General features: G+C 39.6%; 1 long non-coding RNA gene across 1 annotated transcript in view; it reads left to right on the forward strand.

Moving 5' to 3' along the window:
- The window catches only part of LOC140338181 (uncharacterized), a 126146-nt gene extending 107939 nt beyond the window's left edge, over nt 1-18207 (forward strand). The window contains exons 4-5 of the long non-coding RNA XR_011922204.1: nt 15611-15657; nt 18067-18207. This is a non-coding gene — a long non-coding RNA (uncharacterized lncRNA). The remainder of the gene's footprint in view (nt 1-15610; nt 15658-18066) is intronic.
- The last annotated feature ends 1409 nt before the right edge of the window (nt 18208-19616 follow it).

Consider the following 19616-nt stretch of genomic DNA (forward strand, 5'->3'; position numbering starts at 1 on the left):
ACATTGCAGGTAACCCTGACCATGCATGCTGTGGGTGACCATAAACACCTTTCTAGTAACCCTAAATATACATGCTCCTGATAACCCTGAATATGCTGCCAATACCCCAAAATACCCTGTTAGTAGCTCTGAACATTCTACTGATTTCTCCAACCATGCTGCTAATAACTCTGAACATTCTGCAGGTAAACCTGAATCCTCTCGTAAATTGTTTGTGCATTACATCGCAGCTGAATCCAGATATTATTTTCTGTCCACATATTAACGGAATTGACTCTTTGTTTTTAGTATATTGTTACCACTGTCCCAGTTCATAATTGTTTGTTACTAAAAAATCCTTCAGTTTTATAGCACGCTGCTGTTATCCTCATGTTCGATCCAGGACGCACAACCAATAAGCCCTTGTGCTTAATTTACTCTGTTGTTATTATCACCATATTTTTCCTTGGCATGCTATGCACAATGTATCCCTTTTTTTGGGTAGTTGTTATCCACATGTTTTGTTGCAGTGCATTAAAGGAGATCTAAACATCCAGTCCTCACATTAAGAATTAATATAGAACAACAAACACACAATCATATATGAGTCATTTATCTTGTTTGAACATTGCTCTTACTTTGAAAATTGTTTATGCTGTGAGTATATGTAGATGCTTCTGGTTGTTGTCTCTATTTCTAACTGAACACTAGAGGGCAGTAGAGTGGTTGAAATGTCATCTTCCTGACTATATGAAAACTTCCCATGATTCCTTGCATTGTGTATAATGAATGGGAATGTTACACTTGTAGTCTCAGCTCTCTACAGCACAATGGGGGTGGCTACAAATAAAGATGTTCCCAATGAAGCATGAATTGTAGCCACAGACATTAAGGATATGCAACTCTGCAAAGAATAGAAGAGATTTATGGGGACTAATTAAACAAGGAACAGGTGTAATGAATGCATCATAAAGGCATTAAACAAATATGAATTTTCTTTCTATTAACATTTAACAAAAGCGATGGTATGAAGTTCAGCAAAGCTGCTGACTGATCTGCATGAAACGGACACTCAAGATAAAGAATTCATTAAAACCTGAAGGACTTAGCACGACCTCCAACTCTTCCACATATGTTCTGTCTACCGAAATAGACTCCATTCAGCAGAAATTAATCGGGTGTGAGTTCCTTCCACCAGACTCAGGCAATAACAAGGAGAAAACTCCCTCCATTAATGGCGGTCACCATCGGGGCAGAGAGAAGTTTCTGTTGGTAACACGTCGTTCTAACGACAAGTGAATAGGAAATAGGTGAATATGACATTGGTGCTGCAATCTTCGATAATCACCAAGCCGGGGAGAAAATCCCATCCTTATTCTACTCATTATTACTGTAGACTTAGTATGATGGGGATGATACAAAGCAAATGATTTATATAACTGAGGTGGTGCTATTCATATTTAAGAGGAACTGCTTTATATTTTTTATTGGTAATATGTTGGCATTATATAAATCCTGTATATAATAATAATTAGTTATTAGATATTAATAAAAGCTGCACATTTTAGAATATTGATAGAGGAACCATAAAGCAGTAGTTGCCAACCTTTTTGCACTAAACTTACTGGTTCCGCACTGCGCATGCACGGGGAGCCGGGTGTCACTCAAAAGGGGAAGAAACTTCCCCCAGAGTGACGCCATGATGCCAGAACCCAACCACTCTCCCATCACAGGTCTGAGCCTGTGATAGGAGAGTGGGTTGTGTCCAGAGACACAATCCACCCTCTACCCCGAGCCTGCGATACGTACAGGGGACATACTCCACGGCTCTAGCTCTCCTGACCCCGTTCAGGGGCACACTGGCCAGAGCCATGGACCACCAAAATTTTCTCACAGACCACCGATTGGCAACCATTGCCATAAAACATCTAAAACTAAAATTCCACTTTAAAAATGAAGGACCAGGCTGGGCTTTTTTGTAGAATGGGACAAGCAATGTCTCTCCGAAAATTTGCCGGGCTGTACATGCGCAGTTTATGTTGGTTGCCAGGATGCTCAGCAATCTCGGCTTCTCCTGCGCTTGCAACAACTGAATAAATTCCTGCATGTTGGAGTTACGTCATCCTGGCCTGGACAATCAAGATGGTCAAGATTGCAACTAAGAGGAGAAGAAAGAGAACAATGGTGGGGTCCCATGATGTAACAAGAAAAGGTGAGTATAGCGGGGTTTTAGGTGTTTTGTATACTCTTATCATGTTACCAGTTGTTTTCAATGAATAACAGCTAAATTGCCATATAAAATTTATACTTATATTTATATACTTGTATGTATATTTGTATGCAGAGTCTTATTTTTATTATGGGATTTTTTTGCAGCCTGGACTTCTTGCTTCATGTGTTATGTAAGATTTTATCTCAGCAGTACTTAAGTTAGAAGGCTGAGCAAGGGCCACTGGAGGAAAAAATTAAAAATCTGTATTAGATAGAATAGATAGAAAATGAGAGACGAGAGAGAAGCTATGCATTCCACATTTTAATAAATGAGACATTCAATTCAATAACAATATAAAATTAAATTCAAATGTAACTGTATTTATAGCACCAATATATTATGCAGCGCTGTACAATCAATAAGGGTTGCAAATGACACATGGATACAAACAAGGGCACAGGAGGAGGAGAGAATCAAATGAAAATCAATTAAAAACACTCAATCAATTTTTTTCCCGCCACATAAAACTTCAGGAAAGGTGTGTTTTTTGTCAAATGAGTTCAGGGGATCAGTGGTTCCATCCATTTGTACCAAGTACCAGATCAAAGCTAACCGTGGTGATTGTGACTAATTATGTTCCTAATATTTAAAATTTCCTATGCTACGTACACACATGCAATAATTATCGTTGGAAACGAACGACCAACGACCATTCGTCTAAAAATCGTTAACAAAAAAAAAGCTCAATGACGCCGATCAACATCGCTGGAAATGAACGATCATTCCGGCGGATCTAATTGGGGCGTCAATCGTTCGGTATGTATTGTGTGTACGGTTGAGTAGTGATCGTGGATTGTTCTGCTGTACTCTTTCCCCATTACATGTCACTTCCTGGATCGTTCAAACGATCGTATCGTCATTATTGGTGGATTATATTTGAACGATCGTATCGTTACAGCATGTACAGAATGGTTCAAAATAATTGTGCATAATCGTTGATCTGTCGTTAGTTGTTCGTTTGTATAACGACAATTATTGCACGTGTGTACCCAGCCTTAGACGTCACCCCAGCTAGATAAGGTGTAAGCCCAATGTTCTGATTGATCTCCTGAAATCTATTTGATATGGAGTGGTGGAAGGTGATGCAGCTTGACATTTATCTATTGTTCTTCTTACTTAGTTGTCTTACGGTAACATCCGGCTGACCCTCCCTCCAGCCAAAATGTTAGCAGCAGATCCTTTACATTACACTGCCTCTGCCGACCTGCCTACTTCCCGAAATACATCCTGCTTTCATCTCCTCCCCATGTAATTGACACACCTGGCCATCCATTTATTGGAAAAGGAAAATAAATTTATCAAATCGATTGCTCCTTCTTCCATTGCTCCATGGTCCAGTTCTGACACTCATGTAGATCCTTTCAGTGGCATACAAGGGTCAACATGGGCACTATGACTGGTCCGCATGAGCTACACAGACCCACAAGTTGTGATTCTCTGTGTGTTCTGACACCTTTTCAGTAGCTCTTTGGACCAGACAAACCAGCCTCTTCCTGTTATGCATGAATGATCCTTGGACCCCCTTGACCCTGTCGCTGGTTCACGGATTTTCTTTCCTTGGACCACATTTGTGTACTAACCACTGCATAAAGATTATTACTGTTACCTATCAGGGGTTCAATATTTTGGCTAATTGCTATAATCATTTTTCCTGATAATACCTCATCATGGGGAGGGGGAGTGAGGAGTTGCTTCCTGCTACCCACAACAGACTGATGATATCTACGCCTAGACGACGCCACTAACTAGAGCCTAAGGATGGCATTTTGATGATAAATAATTAAATAATTTTGAAGCTTTTTGAATAATATAATATAATATATTAATATTATTGTTGCTGTTTACTGTAACATGTCAGAATTATCCATACAGACTTGTAAAGTTACTAAAAGTCCACTTTCACATCCTTTAAGGTTTGCACAAAGGTCAAAGCTTGGTATATATTTCTGATACTTTTCCTAGGTAATACCATTGGCTGATGTTACATGCTGATATTTCAGTTCAATTCAGCTTTCTAAAACATTAAAAGCTTTGAAACCAAAGCCTAACGTATCTCATCCATTAAGGCTCCATCAGCTTCTCTCTAATGCTTCCTTGGCTCCATTCCTCCGAGATGTTTCCTGGGACACATAAACTGCACTCACCCCAATGTCACAAATGGATTTCGGCTTTCACAGAGGACACCTGGCTGCAATACAGGGCCACTAAATATAAATTACTGTCTGGTTATGACAAAAATGCACTTATTAACATTATTGGGCAAACATTGAAGTTTCAGGAACTTAATTTTCCCGAGTGCACTTGATTTCTGATGTAGTCATGGACTTTGCATGGAACTTTCAGTAACTTTACAAGTCTGTATGAAGAAAATCCTTACATGTGACATCATACAGCAACATTATGGCACTTCCAGGTATGTATTATGTTTAATAGGGGTCACAGACCTCATCTGCATTTCTCTTCAGAAGGATAGCACACCTTTTTCAGGTATCATCTATGGTGACCACCTACTTCTTGGACTGGGAATGCCTTGGGGATTACACAATCCTGTAAATCCTGGTGCTTGTGGTGTTTTTGGCTCTTACTTTTTGACTTGTGTACAAGCACAGGTCCTGGATGGTATATTTCCCCCATTTTTGTTTTTTAATCACCTGGGTTAGGTGAATAAATTTTGAAATTTTGTGAAAAAATCACCTAAACCTCAACCTAACCCCAACATTTGACCTTCAACCTAGAACAAACCACTATGGTAACCCTAAATATTATGTAAACTAATACTGGTTATAAAAAATCATAAATAGGACATGCAAGGCACTTTGTAAAATAATTATTATTTTTACAAATTTGTCCCTGTCCTAAATGTTTTAGTACAAACAATTGGATAAAACTATTTGTTTAAATATTGAATCATTGCACATCTCAATTGTTTACGGTATAAAAACAGGGAGGACATAAGTTAGAAAAACCAGGAAAAAATGATCGTTCTATATTTATTACAGTTTTACAGTAATTTCTCTATAGTACATAACATCCAGCATCTTTCTATTTTCCACAGTCTAATAATGTTTCTCTATGTGATTCTCTAATATGCTTTTCCAAAAGAAACATATAAAACCATACGCTGCCAAGTAACTGTGGTCTTTAGGATGCCAAGCAAAACTAGAAAGGACTCAGAACAAGTGTTTGCAAGAAAGACACCACCTAATGGGAGGCCTCTGTGCATTTAGAACTTAAACCACATAAACCAAAAGGCATCAACATGTGGTTCATGTGGAAGCCACATATTGGGCTGATAAAATCAAAGTGAGTGTTCCTAGGTAATGCTTCTTTGTATGCAGTCCACCCTATAGGTAATGCCCACATGTGATTAAAAGAAGTGCTTCCATGATTGAAGGGATAAGAGGGTAGGACTGGAATCCGGGGGGAAAGGGTTTGGATGATGGTGGATGTCCTCCAGCCAGGGAAAGAGTTGTGCTTCCTTTGACTGTGCAGCTTCTAATGTAACCTGCAAAGCTCACAGTGTGCAGTAAAATCAGAGTAAGCAATGTCAGTCCAGAAGGGGAGCTGGTACAACCATGCACAACTGAAGGGACGTCTGGCATTCATATTTAGAATCGTTTTAGTGAATACTGATCTGCAATAATTTCTGTCTTTATATCTGCTTGGAGTTCAGCGTTATCATCTCTTCTTTTCCAATTCTGCATTTTATAGCGGTCTCTGTCTCCAGTCACTCTGTATGCTGAGAGCTCTGCGCCAAAAACTCCCAGCCCCAATCTGGTACTGAAAGCTAATGTGTGGACCAAGACACTTTACATTCTGTCTAACACTGCTTTGCAGTAAAACTCTTCTTTCTCTCTTTCCAGGAACACTGATAACTTTTACTACAAAGCAGCAAATTAGTTTGTAACATAGTTATAAGGTAAAAGAAAAAAAAATAATTCACAAAGAACAACCCTGTCCCTCTTGGCCGTTGTCTGGACATTAATACTGACCAACAAAGCATCTGTTTGACCGGTGCCAAGTAAGGATTCACTGACATATACGGTAAATAACTTGCCTATCTTTGCACCGCACTCTCCTAGCGGCTGATCCGTTTACAGTTTCCTGCCTGCAGCAATGTCATCGAGCCCACTTTGAAAATATCCCTGTTTGCTCACAAGCCATTTATGCATTCAGAGACCAATATTCTGATGAATATGTTCTGCTGGCTTTTGCACGGCCATAATTTAGGCTTATTCCAAAGGCTGTATAAACTGCGTTGGGTTTATTAGTCGTGTGTCCTTACCGAATGCTTATTTAACGCTACTGGTTTTTCCCCAAGCAAATTATGCTCAGTTTTTATTACATGCGAGCGGCACTAATGGGCATTGCGACGGCACGCGTGTATGTTATATTTATCACGCTATGGGGTCTTGCTAATGGCCTGTGAAGGCGCTGGAGGAGGAGCGCGTCTATAAATATTGGATGAGACCTGGATTAATGGCAGTGGAGGATAAAGACACAATTAAACTTTTACAGGAGTATGTTTTTAGGATGTTAAAGTAAAATTTAAAACAGATGTTTCAAATAAGTAAAACTAGAAAAAAAAAACAACTTTCAGTTTATACCAGGTAAATACATTCTATGTGCAATGAAAGGAGTGTGAAGTCTTACAGGTCATTAGGAAGCAGCCACAGCTGGGGTAGAAAAGGCTTTCCATGATGGCACACTGCAGATAAGGAGCCTTGATTCTGTATGAAAATAGAAGTCTCTATGTAGAGGTCCAACATGCCCCTTGCTGTGGTCAGTAAAGTTCATTCTTCCTGCTGATTACAGAGCTTTTGTACTCACCTAACATAGTGGTATGTGTTGAACAAACAAGTGTCCTTCTGTACAATGCTGGCAGGAAAAGGCTTTATTTCCCTCCTACCTTACAAGTCAATAGGGATAAAAAAAGTAGCTTGAAGCAGGGTAATGCAGCTTTGAAATCAAATGCAGGTCAGATGGAGGTAGACTGGGTCAAATGCACTGGTCAGTATGTTTTGAAAGATCTCAGAAACATCCTGAGAGACCCTAAGTTCCAGCACCAGTGCCCTAATCCAAAGCAGCACCCTTTGCCTATAGCAAGCTCCCACTCAGCTTCGAGGAGGCCTTCCCAGCACACGTTTGCCCAAGGGCTTCTGTGCGCAAGAGAGAGTGTCTGGGGAAGGACTGACGGAGGACCAGGAGCATACAGATAATGCAGTACAAAGAATTCCGGCAGAAGCAAGTCCAGAATACAAAGCTAGAAGTCATACACAGGTCAAGAGTCAACCAGACAAGGTTGGGGGTCAAGACAAGAGTTGGGGTCACAGGCACAAGGTCATTCCAGGCAGCGTACAATTGCAGGGTTAGGATGAAACCAGGGAAACCAGAGTGTGTGCTGGTGATGCCGATAAAGTACATCTCAGGCACATCTGTGAGCTGTTGAGCAGGGCAAACAATTATTCTGTTTTCCTTGCTGCTGCAACCGACACAGCCGGAGAAAATAAACAGCATTTTATACTGCGGTGGCAAACAGTGAGGGATCGGCCAGATAAGCATCTCCTAACACAACTCACACTATACCGCATGTGATTGCATCTTAAAACAAACTACTTGCCATGTCTGTTAGCACAAGCCTAAAAAAAAGCCTGGCCGTTTAGAAAGTTACCGACAGAGTTTCTTGTCTTTCAAGACTATCGGGAATATATTTAGGTTTAAAACGTGTTATTCTCACTTTGCTGAGTAAAGCACAGGGAGAACCAACAATTGCATTAACCACTTAAAATACTTTTTTTTAAACTTTTTTAACATTGGAGTGTTTCTTTAGTTCTTCTCCTCCAGTGGAAATCATCTAGAAGTTGACGTTAAACATTCTGGTCACAATATGTAATGATGCTGGCTTTAATATTTGATTTAATTTGACGTGCTGTGTTCAGTGTGTTCAGGGTGCACTTATTTTCTTGTATATTTCTGGCTTATTTGTGCGTGAAATATCATCCGCTGGCTGTGCCACGCTCTCTTACATCTTTCCTTACATAACCCCGAGATGTCAAGATCAAAATCATATTTTAAACAATATAGTATATTTTATAAAGAATCAGAATAATTTGTAAAAAGTAACTATGTAAAAAGTTTTTTTTTACACCCCACTCAGCAGACTTGTGTCCAACCTATCTATAATGTCAGCTGACACCTTGGGAACATAACAACGGCAGTGGCTCATGTGCCTTCTCTCAGCAGGCAGGATTTAGGCAGAACCAGCTAATCGGTGACCCTCCCGGAGCACAGTTGCTGCCTTTTGGCAAGGAGCATGTGACCCACTAATCTCATGTTCATAACAGGGCCCAAAGAAGGGCAGAGGGCAGCTACTGCAAAAACAAAATGTCTCTAGTGGGTTCTTAAGATGCCCAGGGGTTTTTTACTAATGCAACTGGGAGGACATAATTATTATTGGCAAAGTCTCCTGGACAATGTTGTATCAAATACCATTTTATGCAAAAGACATGACACCTGAGTACAAAAGCTTTGGAAAGGTTAGTAATCATTTCTAGTGACAGTAGCACTGTTCTGTTCCTTGGTGATGAGCTAGAGATGATCGAGAGGTGCCCTGCTGCTTCCTACCCATTGGAAATCAACAGCGGGGTTGGTGCTTCAGCTTCTAGGCACCGTGGTTTACTAAACAACATCAAGAGACAGCTCTTCACTCTCCACATGACCTTTAGCATCCTTGCTGAAACTCAAAGCGAAAGTAAACCCAAAACTAACCCAAAACAAAAAAAAAAAACAATTATCTTTAATCCCGCAGATTACTCTATCCGTTGGGAGGTTTCCTACATCGGGTCCCGTGTCGTCTCTGTGTTCGTCTTCGTTCCGGCACAGAGGGAGCGCCAGGTGCTGCCATCTTCTCCTCTCTTCTTCCGTGGTCTTCTTCCTACGTCACGCGATCCCGCACTGTGCAGGTGCGAGATTGGGTAATGTAGGTTGTGAAAAAAACTTGCTGATCTCACTGCACATGTGTAGATAGGCAGTTTTTTTCCCTATTGATGAAAGGGCTCTCTAAATAAAAGGGTTGTCTACCCTTTTATGTAAAGTGAAAATTCTGAGTTTAGGTACACTTTAAATCCATAGTGAGGAGTGAAAGAACCATTTCTCCACTGGAGTGGGTGAGTGTCCAAACTTTTAGCTTTCCTTACTGATACCAAGTTCTTTCCCACTGAGAATCTACCTTACCCCCCTCAGTGTTCCAGTCTCCAGGCCCGCCAGGGACGGCAGGGTCAACCTGTTCTGATTCCTGTAGCTTCTTCAGTAAACCATGGCCGGGGCCCCCATCCTGCGCTTAGTTCTCCTCCTATTTAAATCCCACCATCATAGGCCCAAAAAGTGATGCAACCGGGCTGTGAATACCTGTTACTTTAATATGGCTAGGTGTCTCTTCTGGGACAGAAGGTAGCCCACTATAAATCTTCAAGGAGAACTAATTCAGAACTGGTCCAGTTCCAGCTAACCCTCTTGATCTTAAAGGAACCTCTCTATACTAATGAGGTGCTATACAGGTATAATGGGTACCCAATGCATTTTGAAGGCTTAAGTGATCCCTCTGGATCAAGACCTTTACAGATATGTGTTGGTGGATTTATCTAGCATGGATTAAGAGCCTGCTCTAATTAGTGGTCTTGCAGTACAACTACAGCAGGCCATGCTAGGAAAATCTACTTAAGGATACTCGCTTTCAATGCAGATTTCGTCCAACACTCACCTGAGCAAGGGCTAATGAAGGGGTTTGGTTAAGCCCCTGAAATTTGTTGGCCGTTCTATTTACCCTTATGACCAATAATGATTGAACTGGACTCCCAACCATGCTTTGCATTCCAGTGGCACTCGCTTCATTTTACCAAATGTTCAATAAGCTATCTGGGGATCTTTTCTTATTAGACCCATTAAAGAGAATCCTCCTAACTAAAAAAAACATCAAATCTAGATGTCTACCAAAATTCTGATCCAGCACTCCACAAACACGTCATTTAAACTGAAATGTAGGTAAAGTGTATAAAATTCTTCTTGAGACCGTCAATGGAAAACTCATCTGCCTCTCGCACCATCCAATTGATAACCACTTTGGCTGAAATGCCTTGTTGACCAATAAAAAGGTGATAGAGGAAATGTTAAAATTTGCATGTGAGAGCTCCCCAGGATTTGGGGCTCCCAGGCGTCTCAAGAATACTGTTGATTATATGTGTAGATTTCTGGGTGCCTGCATTTTATTCCTGGGGCCAGTTTAGATATATGGCTATATACCTACAGGTGTACTTTAAAAACGTCTTTTATTTTTTGGCTGATGTTGGAATTCCAACTAAGCCATTCTATAAATCATGTCTACATCTCCTCTCGGTGACTCCAAACCCTCCTCCCTCTCCTTCCCTGCAAGAACATGATTAACGCAAACAGTCTCCTCTTTCAGTGGGTGTCACTGAGCGTTTGTTGATATTTAGAGGTTGAACTATTTAATGACTCGGAGAAAGGCACTTTGTCAGAGCTGTAATATACAGGATCATTAAAATGAGAACGCGCCACGAGCTTCAAGCTGTGTACTCAAGCATAAAATGTGTGCTGAGCCAAAAACAGGATGCCAGCTGGGAATAAATGGGACCCCAAAAAGAGCAGAAATCAGCCTTTTGTATCTCTCCAAGGCATTTTCTCTCTTTTTCTGTCCTAGGGACAATGGTTACCCCCAACGAATACAGAGATAAAATATCACAGACGGTAATAAAATCTGACAAGGATTTTATACCTTCATGACTACATATATATTAACTCATATCTGACCCTAGGTTAAAACTGAAAAATCCCCACTCTTATATTTTTCTGGGACCCTCAGAGCAGAATTTTACAACTCCATACACTCAACATAGACATTGGGAGAGTCTAATTACTGGATTATATTCCATAGAATGCAGAAACAGGAGTATGACCCTTGTGTTTGGCTTTGTATTGGCCATATTGGTCAAGTAGATACCATTCTTTTTAGCAAGATAATGGCACTATTGTGTTCCCCTATTTATCAACAATCAGCTGATATGTTGTTCACTAATATTTACTATTTTATTACTACATTTAAAAAAAGTTCATAAAAGCTTACAATAATTGGATTTCAAAAATGGAGAACAATGAAGTGATAATCTATTACCCCTGGAACCTTCCTGCTAATCTAGGACTTTCTACTTGATTTCCCCTATTAGTATTTGGTGCATCAGACCAAAATTGACCACATACATTAGTGTCTGGAAACCAATCACCCGAGCAGGGCGTGAGGGTTTGGGGTGCCTCTAAGCTGTCTACATGCCAACCTGGTACACATCAATCCTTTATCTGGCTTCCTTTCCTATCTGAAAGCCATTAGGTGGGAGAAGAACTTATGGAGGATGCACCATAAAAGTTAGTTGATGAAAGATTCCTTGTTGATGTGTTTGGTCTGGTAATAGAAGGAATGTCCAAATCATGATCAGATCATACTTCCGCTTACACCTTATACCTGAAAGGAAAGTTTTGCTTTAAATACCCCCCTTTCATTGTAATACCCATACAGGAGATCTATAAAACAGAAAGAAAATCAGAAAACCTGAAACTTACTGTAGTATCTCCAAAATTCAGATAGAGTTAACAAAACAACGAAATTGCTTTTTGTGTATTTTCACGCCCCAGGAATACAAAGCTCTCGCCGAGATAATCACATTTTTCCCCCATTGCAAATTTATTAAAATAATAAAAACTATGTACACCTAGTGGATTTACAGTGAATCCATTTCTTTATTTGTTTCTTGTAATACGCCACTGTCTGATGGCTCCCCCCCTGGTAAGAAAACAACACGCATTATCGTTTTTATGTGCCGATCTTATGAAAACATTTCTTGATCTTCTAATTGCATCGTTTTGTAGATGCAATCTTTCTCCTAAAGTTACAGGCCGGTGTGGTTTAAAGGGTTTTTTTTTCGGAAGGCTGCGGTTATGTGAGCATCATTCCGCTTTATGCAACTTTCTATTAAATGGAAATCGAAGGGGGAACCTATTTTGTGGAGTTATGATGGCGATAAAGTAATGGTGTATTTAAGTGCGTCGTACGGAATAGGGGCTATGGAAGCAACTTAGCTGGAAAAAGGGGAAAGATTAGTCATCACAGACCAAAATCTAAATAAACTGGGCCGATGTGAGAATCTAAAAACTTATGATTGTAACTGTGCAAGAAAGATTTATGTATCATTTACCTCAATGTTCTTATTTATTATTATTATTTATATAGTGCCGACATATTACACAGCACTGTACAAAGTCCATAGTCATGTCATAGCTGTCTCTGAAAGGGGTTCACAATCGTATGTCCTTACCATAATTATATATTTTATCACAGTTTACGGCCAATTCGAGAGAAGCCAATTAACCTAACTGCATGTTTTCGGAATGTGGGAGGAAACCGGCGTACCCAGAGGAAACCAAATTTAAGAAGGGGATCAGCAAATATTGTCTAAATACAAGAGCCATATGTAGTCTTGACCTCAATGTACTTTGTGGATTCTTTCTAGATCTGTGCAGTAATCCAATGTAAAACTTTGCATTTGTGCAAGAGCTTCCTGTAACAAAGACCAGTCACTGCTGCTCTCTCCCCCTGGTGCAGGGTGTCTGGTCTTGTCCCCTCCCCTTTGCAGTTTTCCGCATCCTGTAGTGGTTTGGGTCTGTTTGGTCCCCCCCCACAACTCTGCTCTCTGCACAGGTTAGGGCTATTATTTTACCAGGCAGTAATTGAGTTTGAAAAGTTAAAGTGGACCTAATTGAAAATGTTTACTTAAAAAGGTAGACAACATGTGCAGAAGGGGCATTTTCCCACACTTGATGAAAGTGATGCCGATCTCCCTTATGCACAGGTCATGTCACCCAAACTCGTGCCTGCATAGTGGGAGATCAGGTGATGTATCCAGAAGAAGGCTGAAGATGGCGGCACCGGACGCTTCTTCCATGCCGTCATGAAGGAGAATTCCAAGACAGCACAGATTGAGGACTTCTTCAGCGCCTGTCTTTTTTCTTTTTCTGGCTATGTCACCTGGTATCGCACTGCGCATGCATGAGATTGGCTTTTTTCCCCATTTTAGGAAAAAGCCCCTTTCCTTGCATGCCTGATATCATAAGGAGGTACCAGCAGCCTTCTGGGATGCGTGACGTGGGTATCCCAGGAGGCTTTGCGCTCCCATTCTGTCTTTACTATTGTGGTGGTAAATACGGGGGTAAGAGGCTTCACCTCTTTTTCTTTTTTTTTAAGGGTCCTAAACAAAAAAAAAAGAGGGTCATTTTTACTTTACATAAGAGGGCTATCCACCCCTTTTATGTATAGTAAAAATTTTGGTGAAAGGTCCACAAAGTAGATTTACTGTATATCCTTTGCAGTTGTTAGGAAATATATTTAGGTGAACATTTCTTAGACCTCAGTTTGGCTTTAAACATTAACAACTAAAGAAATTGTAAACCGCATAGTGTGCCTTTGAAAAAAAATCATATTCACAGTACATCAGTTAAAGTTCCTCCTTGGATGTTGTTTGCTCTCTGGGCATACGGTGAATTTGGCGGAGTATGTGCATCACCCAATTTGTTCTTTCACTGGGTGAAATACTATCATAATCACACTAAAATAGAAAGATGTTTGCTCAGCTGAGGCCGCATTCACTGCAAAGATAAATACAGTTTAGTGCCACGATCCCAAATGTTATTTTCTAGCAAAACACTGAAGGATTTCTCTGGATGCTGTACGGCAATGGCATGAGCTCACATAAGCTGCAGAGGCCATTACTGGAAGGTAGAAGCAATACTTAAAATGACTCTGCTATTTGTTAAGAATTTTTTTAGCAAGGTTTTGAAAAAAAATTACTTTTTACTTTATTTTCTTTATTTGCTTTATTACCTCTATACAATCTCTATTTATATTGTTCTGGCCATTTGTGGAAGAATACAAGTACAGTTTTTATGGCTTGTTACAGTATTTACAGATGCAGACATCCAACAGAGGTCAGAAGTGCAAGAAGGGCATAACTCTCACAATGGATTAAGACCTGGCCTCACTTATAAATAGGGGCGACAGTGGGAAGTGGAATGGGGTGAGTGAGATTTGCCGTACAGCCCCAGGACAAACATTAAGTTTGTTGGAAAAGTTATTTAAGGCTTTTCTAAAGCTTCATAATCATCGCCCGAGATGAACGGTCAATTTATAAAATACTAAGCTGTCTTGTCTTTTATGCCACCAGTCTCTAGTAAAAAGATAGGCTGCATTCTAAGTAATGTCAGCAGTTTCTCCAAATGGAGAAGCTGCTTCCTCAATGATATCATTGGTCTTTAATAAATACCAATTCTGCATTCTCAGTGATGTTGCATTTATAATTTATTACATACAACAACATCACATTTGCAAACTATCATCTTGTCAATGTAGTAAAAAGTAGCGTTGCTGGAATTTGCATTCGTTTCATCTGAGAACTGTTCTGCCACAGAATATCTAGAAACCAAAGCTTAAACCTCCATTGGCCCTTTAAATATACACGGCTCAGGCCAGTTTCAGGCCAATTTCGTAAACTGAACAGCCCCATTACAAAAAGTATGTGCTTAGTCATTTGGCACAGTTCACGCAGAGTATAACTTCTCAGCAGTCGGTTTATTAATATCTTGTAATTATCCCATTATCTTTTGATGACTAATCCATGCCATACTTAATTAAACATCACACCTAAGTCCAAGCTTCATTTATTGTGTAATTCTTTAAGTAATGAGCCTAAACTGCCTCACACTAAATTAAAAGGGAGAAGATTAATCAACTTAATCCATTTCTGGTCACCTACATAATGGCAGTATTATTGTGGCATCACCTCCTGGACTTTTCAGGTTCAGTACTTTGTCATATTTTTAACTGACTCATGTATTGACTGGTCTTTAATTACCTGTGTTGTCCTGATACCCTGTGGTACTGGGAAAGCTGTGCCTTGTCTATGCAATCTAGCCAAATTCCTATATACAAGCATATTCTTGTCATGCCCAACCACATTCTTTTACATATTTGGCAGGTATTAGTGTGACCAATATGCATTTTAATTTAAGTGTGAAGCCAAAAATGCTTTTTTTCTAGTCCACTTATAGACTATATGCTTACACATGTATAATGGACTGTTTTTCTTTCATGTTGCCTCTGTATTTGCTGGCAAAAAAAACTACAGCAACTGCTGACAAAAAACCTACTTTATGACAGTATTTATAAATTCTGTTCAGACATGTGATAGATTCAAAGTAAAATTGGTACAATTGTATTTATTTTGTTTCATTTATCTACAGATCAATGAACTTCAATCTACAAATGATGTCAGGCAAGCAGCATCCAGGTAAGCAGAGCAGAATTTCTCACAAGGCTACCTAGACCATGGTGTGGAGTGCCATGGCCACTGTGGGTGGTAGTTTTACTGCTATTAAAGCTGTAATATTATCATTATCATACATAAAAGTGTTTAGCGTTGGGCTTTTCTGACCACAACCATCATTCTTCCTACCAATGACCTTCCATTATCATCATGGCCACCTCCCATATTTGTCTTTATGATCAGGTCAAGGCCGCCCAGTTCCAATCTTCGAAGGACACATACGGGCCTAGGTTTTCATATAAAAAGAAGTTTCTGACTTTTCTTGTGCATGTGGAACCTGAACCCTGGAGTGGGACAGCCCTGACATAGTTGCCTAAACCAGAGTTTGCAGAACTTTGCAGGAGGATGAGAAAATGTCTATGCAGATGATTTTATTAATTAGTTTCCCAAGCAGTTATTATTTTTATATCACATATTTTGTTGGGGAGTAATTCTACTTTAATGATTGCCAAGCTGTGATTACAGCTGTGAAATGGTAAAAAAAGGTAAAATTGGCTAAAAGTGAAGTTTTCCTTTAAGATAGAGCTCCTTAAAGCACTGCATTTCAGTTAATTGCAGTGTTAATATCCTCTTGTATCCATTGACAGCACATATCATGATACTCTTTCCACAAGCTAGCATTACTGCCACATTGCATTCTCATATCCAGTTGCCTATTTTAGTCTCTTTGTCACAAAGCCTCAGAGTCAAAATTTGTTATTAATGTTTTTTCCAACCCTCTGGCTCTGCTTGCTTGCCATTTGCACAGCAAATAACATACACAAGAAAACAACCTTTATCAGCTGCAAAGAACTAGAGCTGCATATTTCGTTCACTTCCTCCAGGCTGCTTGAGTTTTCTTTCCTCGGCGCAAAGTCAAGCCTAGCGGAATTCTTGTACGACCCTAATAAATAGATGTCAGGATTGGGAGGGCATGTTTGCTTGGTGTGTTTGTTCATTTTTGACAGATATAAATTGCTTTGGAAGCATATTTAATACATAGTCAAAAGGGTCCACTCCAATGCATGTAAGGTATACACAATACTCTGGGGGGAAATGGACTTGAATGACACTTGAAGATTGTGTGACTGGCTTCACCAGGCCTAAGAAACATCCATGGGCTTTACCTGAGAAGTGTTTATTATATCTCATTATCAACATATCTTGCATTATTTAACATAATATTGTATAATGTAGGATAATAGGATAATAGGAATGTATGCTACTAGTGGAGGCAAGGACAGACATAGGGAGGTGCAAAGTGTGCCACTCCACAAGGGCCACACAATTCTGTTCGTCAGAAAGACCCCAAGTCAGTTTCTCACAGGGCCCACTGTTGGCTATGTCCTCCATCTAGTGGAGGGCTGTTCGATCCAGAGGGTACCCTTGGGTCAGCGTGGTCTATGGTAGGGCAATATCTACTCCAAAGTATGGAGGATTGCAGGGTGGGTTGAAGACTTGACAGCCATGATCCTCTAACAGATCACCAACCTGTGAGAAAGTCCTACGTGAGGTTATTGCTTCCTCTGAAAAATTATAGTTTATAGTTGATGGTATCTTTTTCTGAAGGAGAGTTGGTTATGTTCACTACCAAGTGGAAGGCTGGTTGATTTCAAGGGTGTCCTTACTCTTGCTTGTTCTATGTTAGGTCAACATCTACTCTATAATATGAAGGATTGCAGGATGGGCTGATGACTTGACAGCCATGGTTTTCCAACAGATCATCGACATGTAAGAAAGTCATATGCATGGTCGTTGTTTCCACTGAAAAATTAATGGTTTATAGTTGCTCATATCTTTTTGGGAAGGAGAGCAATAACTGGACAAGACTTTAAACCCTCTTGATCTACTGGGCATCTTTAGATGCAGTTTCATTGAAAGTAAACCCTTCTTATATCTTTATTATCAAGAAGACCCTAAACTGAAGTTATCATGTTACTGTGACTTAAGTTGAGTTAAGGTGAGACTTTTTGTTTGGGCGGGGGAATATTGTCTTTCTAGGTTTGGATGGACACATGTCGCATGCAGACACTTTAATAATTCCATTTATTGTCTACTTCTATGGTTGAAAACAATACAGTCCTAATGTGTAATTGAGGCAAACTCAGTGGGTTTGGTGAGGGCACAGCTTCAGTTTGGGATACCCAATTACCCAAGGGAGAGTTCACCTCCATGTGAAATATGTAAATATACAGAACAGCAAGCATATAAATAAAAATAATTGTAAGCACCAAATAAGAATTAACAAAGAATACACCATATACTAATATTCATGATAAGAGCTTTATATTTTCAGGGTGATAATATCAGAAATTGTTCCTTGATATAACTTTATGATAAAGCGAAGAGAAGGCCTGAGTTTGTCACTGTTAATTTTTCACACATTTCTTCCAGCTCGAAAGATCAAAAATGGCCTATGGCAAGAACGGAGTACCGACTTGTTCAGTAACCAAGAAATGAATTGTGGAATGTTTTACAGTGGAGGGGACATGTTCCTTTAGATTTATTGGCTATTTGAAAATAAAATAAAATGAGTTTGGTACTTCATATAGGGCATGCCATCATTTGAAACAATAGTAAAATGGCTTAGAATATTTTGGGTATAAGGGTGCTAAACAGAGGGAGAAAGAACTGATATTTTATTATAAAAGACTTAAAGACTAAAAGTTAAAATACTGTAAAATCAAAGTAAGAATAATGTTTATAGCCTTTGAAGTTTGCAACTGCCCCTACATTGATGACCTATTGGCATGTTTTCTAGGTTTTGTGTGAAAACTATAGTGCTGGGGAATACCCATACAAAAATAAGGCAACATATATACATAGTCATATTGTAGATAGTAACCACTGTGGGAATCATACCCAAGATATTAAACACAGCAAGCCCCACAAAGGTAATGGGCATTATTCTACCCAAAGGAAGAGCAGTGTGCCGGACCTCAGAGTAATACATTTGTGATGGACAGTGCTAAGAGGAGATGACTTTTGTAATAAGAGGTTATATTAAGAGTGCTTTTTGGGTGTTTCTTTCAAATACTTCTGGCTTTAAAGTGAACCTATAGCTTTCCTCTGCACGAGCACACATTTTGTGCAGAACAATGGTTCTTTAGGATGATGTTGACATAAACGGGAGTGCATATAATTGGAGATTACATGCAATACCCTATATTTGCTCCTAAAATGAGCTAATAATACAATTATGCAAATCCATATTTTCCTAGTGCTAAACATATCTCGGGCAAGTAAAATCTGGAAAATACAATCCCTTTAATTGCAGCTCTGGGGATTGTGAGCTGCTTAACAAACTTCTTGTCCCACTTGTCCCAAAATCTTTCCATTTGATGTTTTGCCTGGAGTCCCTCCTAAAAAAATCAGTGACTGACTCTTGCTGTCGGCAAATAATGTGGATAAAAGCTTTTCTTCCCACGTTCAAAATTCCTTTTGATCTTTTTCTGTAGGAAAACGCATCTTCGGTTGAAGAGGGAGTAGATAAGAGAGTAATTGGCATATTACAAGGAGCTCTTACTGTCTCACATTGTAGGAGATGGTGACTTGCAAAGAAAAATATTTACATAACAAAAAAAAGAGAGAACTGGCATACTTATTTTATTGGGCCGACATCAAAATAATTTGCTTCAAAAAGAACTCAATTAAAATCAACCTGTGCGCCTTAAATATGTTGAACATTGTGAAAACCTGAATTTATGATTTCAGTTAAATAGTGGCAAATGTGACTCCAGTGGTCATAGCAAACATAACAACTGCTATGGGTCTGGAGCCACGATGGGAGCCCTTATCAGTCAGTATCGCTAACTTATTTCAGAGCATATACACCCTCTACACTTAGAGCCCAGTGGTAAAGGGGGGGGGGGGCATTGGTACTGCCTGGGATTTATAATACACAATGGGCCTGATTTATTAAAGTTCTCCAAGGCTGGAGAATT

Source organism: Pyxicephalus adspersus, chromosome 9 (assembly GCF_032062135.1).
Source record: "Pyxicephalus adspersus chromosome 9, UCB_Pads_2.0, whole genome shotgun sequence".
NCBI classification, from domain to species: Eukaryota; Metazoa; Chordata; class Amphibia; order Anura; family Pyxicephalidae; genus Pyxicephalus; species Pyxicephalus adspersus.